This window comes from Chiloscyllium plagiosum, chromosome 15, assembly GCF_004010195.1.
Source record: "Chiloscyllium plagiosum isolate BGI_BamShark_2017 chromosome 15, ASM401019v2, whole genome shotgun sequence".
NCBI classification, from domain to species: Eukaryota; Metazoa; Chordata; class Chondrichthyes; order Orectolobiformes; family Hemiscylliidae; genus Chiloscyllium; species Chiloscyllium plagiosum.
In genome coordinates, this window is record NC_057724.1 from 15,373,180 (window position 1) to 15,377,787 (window position 4,608).

A 4,608-nucleotide genomic window follows, 5' to 3' on the forward strand; every position below is an offset into this window, starting at 1 on the left:
GTGTATGGAATGAGCTGCCAGAGGATGTGGTGAAGGCTGGTGCAATTGCAACATTTAAGAGGCATTTGGATGGGGATTTGAATAGGAAGGGTTTGGAGGGATATGGACCGAGTGCTGGCAGGTGGGACTAGATTGGGTTGGGATATCTGGTCGGCATGGACGGGTTGGACCGAAGGGTCTGTTTCCATGCTGTACATCTCTATGATTCTATGACTCTAAATATGAAGTGATGTATTTTTGAAGGAAGTGTGGAAAATGTGGATGTAAGCTAATGGTATTTTCCTAAAGGATGCGCCAAGTGTTTTGAGGCTTACACAGATGATTAGAAGTGATAGGACAAGTTGACAAGGCTGTCTCAAAATTCAAATAATGGAAAGTGTGTATGGTGGCAGAGTTGGAGTTCATGTGAAGTGGCAGAGAGAAAATGGTGCCACGTACCCTTGTCGAACAGAGAAGGTCACTGACCTTTTTGTGGCATTGCTGTACATTCTTCTGGACTGTAGAAAGTGCACTGACCTGGGTGGCAACCTTGGGTCAGGATGGCATGGTCTGTTGCCACGGTATCTTCTGCCAATCCTGAGGGAAGAGAATTGTCTCCTTATTCACCAAAACCACCTGGTCTTACTTCTGATAAGGTGGTAGTGGCGTAGGGCTTCTGAGCCTGGGGCTTGTCTGCTCCATCTGCTCTTTTATTTCAATTTTTTATCTCATTGTATTTCTTTTTTTTATTTACATCTTTTTGAAGAGCTCAGTTGCGGCATTGGCATCAGCGGCTGCGTATGGGCCCAACCGTATGGACTGGACTGGGCCCGGCAGCACTGGCTTCTGCATTGCCGAGGTGCTCCTAGTGCAGGGCTCACGGCGGACTCACCGGCAGCATCTGCGTCTGTGGCAGATTTTTCATGGAGGCGGCGACGGAGGTGAGTCTGGGCCCAGTACGAGACCAGGAGGCATTGAAAGCGGCTGGATGGGTGACGTGGGCCTGAAGCGAATTCACGGCTGCGGCGGAGTTGAGCTTGGGCCAATACGGTCCCGAGTGGAATTGGTGGCATCTGCATTGGCGAGGTGCAGTGAGGAGTCATGGTGGCGAGGGAGAAGAGGCAAGATGGCGCCGAAGAGTGGGCGATTTTCATTCCAGCGGCAGTGGCGTAGTGAAGAGGACTCGTGCCTGGCCACCAGGCCCATGTCCTGTGATGAAGCCCTTTACAAGAAGGACTGCAAAGTTGTACACTATTCCTTTATTCTATCATTTTTACATTCTACGCTTTGTTTTTAAGATGACGCTGGATAGTGGCAATGGTATACAGCACATTTCACTGTATTTGGTCACGAAATGCATATGACAATAAGTAAACCAAATCAAGTCGAGCTCTCTGTCAGCAATGTGAGGCGCAAATTTGTCTCTGTGAGCAATGCTTTGGCAATTCTTGAAATGAAGGAATCACGCAGGGCAACTCCAAACTGTCAACTCTTGACCTGGTGCATAGCTATGTTTCAAACATGGTACAGGGACTGGGAATGCCATGAACACTGACCATATTTCAGGAAGGATGGTAAGACACTGGGGAGGGTGCAGAGGCAAATTACAACGGAGGAATGAGGGACTTCAATTATGTGTCAAGAGAAGAGAAGCGCAGATTGTTTACTTCAGAGCACACAAGGTTAATGAGTGTTTTATGGCAGTTGTTCAAAAATCTGAATAATTTTTATCGAGTACATATGGATAAGTTATTTCCACTGCTACAAGTGCCAGAAATCAGGGGACAGAGAACTGACTCATCGGCAGACCAACCCGAGCAGAGATAAGAAAAAATGTTTTGTTGAGTAGTTACAATCTGAAATGCAGGGTCTGAATGCAGGATGGCAGAAACAGACTAAAGGGCTAATAGAAAAGATCAGGTGAAGGAAACAAATTTGGTTACAGACAAAAAAGCTGCAGATGCTGGAATCCAAGGTAGACAAGCAGGAGGATGGAAGAACACAGCAAGCCAGGCAGTATCAGAAGGTGGAGAAGTTGACATTTTGGGTGTAAGACTACACGAGGGAAACAAACTGGCTAGGTCTTTCAAAAGGCTAGCACAGACATAATGGGTTGAGTGATCACTTTCTGTGCTGTGTTGCTGTGTTGTTCTATAAGTTTACTGACATAAACCCAATTTGAAGGAACAAATGTAGAATTTGGCAGTAAGTTAAATGAACTTTCCAGATTATTTCATCAATTCCAATTAGCCAAGCAATTTGGATGACAAATGAGAAGGTTCTGAATTATACAAGCAACACATTTTCCAAGTTTCATCCCTGATACAAATCAATGTATCTAATCTGCAGGTGGCAGTACTTATTGAAAGAAACACGACAGTACAGTTCATGTCTCAGGTTCAAACCCTTGAGCAAAGGTTAATGGTTTGGAGATTATGGTAAACGATCAAGCAATGAAACTTGACAGTGATTAACCTGATCTCTGTGACAAGGATTTCACCTTCATCAGTGCACAGTGGTCTTCAACTAATTGTAGTGCCTGTCACTGGGCAGTCAAGGCTGAGAGCTGCAATAATATCCAGAGACTCTGCAAGCAACCAATTAAAGTACAGGATTTTCAAAGGCATGCAACATGAAACAAAAGCTGGGAAAACAATAAAGTCACCATGGAATCTTTTTCCATTGAGCAGATGAAAGGTTGGGACATGCACATAGAATCATAGCGTCATACAGCATGGAAACAGACCCTTTGGTCCAACCATTCCATGTCGACCATAATCCAAACTGCCTGCCCTTGGCCCAGATCCCTCCAAACATTTCTTATTCATGTACTTACTCAAATGTCTTTCAAACCTTGTAACTATACCCACATCCATCACTTGCTTTGGAAGTCCATTCCACAGATGAACCACTTTCTGTGTAAAAAAAATCTTCCTCATATCTTTTTAAAACTTTTCTCCACTCACCTTAAAAATGTGGCCTCTTGTCTTGAAATTTCCTACCCTTGGGAAAAGACCCCTGCCTTTCACTTTGGTTGCTCAATGGTTAGCACTGCTGCCTCACAGCGCCAGGGACCTGGGTTCAATACCAGCCTCCGGTGACTGTATGTGTGGAGTTTATACGTTCTCGCCATGTCTGCATAGGTTTCCTCCAGGCGCTTTGGTTTCCTCTCACAGTCCAAAGATGTGCAGGTTAGGGTGAATTGGCCATGCTAAATTGCCCATAGTGCTCAGGGATGTGTACGTCAGGTGCATTAAGTTAGGGGTAAATGTAGGGTAGGGGATTCGGTCTGGGTGGTTTACTCTTTGGAGAGCTGGTGTGGACTTATTGGGCCGAAGAGCGTGTGTCCATACTGCAGGAATTCTATGATTCTATACACATGGGATGGGCCTAACTCGCAGACTGGGAATAAGGGTAAGGAGTACTGCAATACCACCCTAACTGCCACTACTGGCACCTTGTGGTATCTGTCACCTCTTCCAGTAAGTGTTTGGCGGAAGGATTGCTCAAGGTCTTTTGTTGCTACCAATTTTCCTTTTTCTATACAGTGTTCAGGACTTATCTTATAATTAGTGGTAAAGGACAGAGCACTATAGCATCTCACAGGACTGGCACTGTTGCTTAGTTAACAATGTAGTTTCTTGCATGATAAAGATAAGTGCATCTCCATTACTAGTTAGACATAATTATATGACTATCAGGAACAATACCGAATATAGCTGATCTTTACCAACATTATTATTTGAGGGTTACTGCTTATTGTATTAAGTCATGGATCTGAGCTCCGTGTGTTTTGATGATATTATACACAGTTGGGGTGCTTTTCACACAGTCTGTGCATGACATCATCAAAACATGTGGAGCTCAGATCCATTAGCTTCTGCAACAAGCAGTAACCCTCAAATAATAGCAAATTACTGCGAATGTGGAAATGGGAAATAAGGGTAGAAACTACTAGAGAAACTCAACAGATCTGGCAGAATCCATGAAGTGAGAAACAGATTTAATGTTTCCCTTCCTCAAATCTACACTACCCTTTTCTCCCACCCTCCCCAGTCCCAAATGTAAACTCTGTGCTGGAAGTGACACGTAGGTTTGCTGCTGGCCTAACTTTTTCTTTCACCTGACTTCCAGGAAGCTGAAACGTGCTCCTCATGACTAATTTTTCACAGCTCCTATTCCACTGACAGATGCTTCATATCTCTTCGCACACTCATTGTCTTGTATGTATATTTTATTTCTCCTGTTAGGGCTCCTTTTTATCTCCTTTGTTTATTACTTTCACTCTTTAGCCATTTCTTGACCACCACTGTAAAGGTTCTGAATGCATCTGGCCATTGTGTTCATTGTTTCTTTCACTAATCCCATCTGGTTAAAAACTGTTTCCGGTAAAAAAAATCCAGTTTCAGCTGCAATTGCTACAGTTCTGGCTCAAAGTTTACATCCAAAATGTCTCCAGACTCATGTTTTCTCAGCGTATCCTGCATGAATGTCTCCACTGCTTCACAATATTCCTATTAACTTTGACGATCATGGCATTGTGTTCATATCAATTCAACAGAACTGTTTCCAAGGCCCAGATATGAGGAAATGCCAATAAGTCAGATAAATAAGACAACAAAGAAAAAT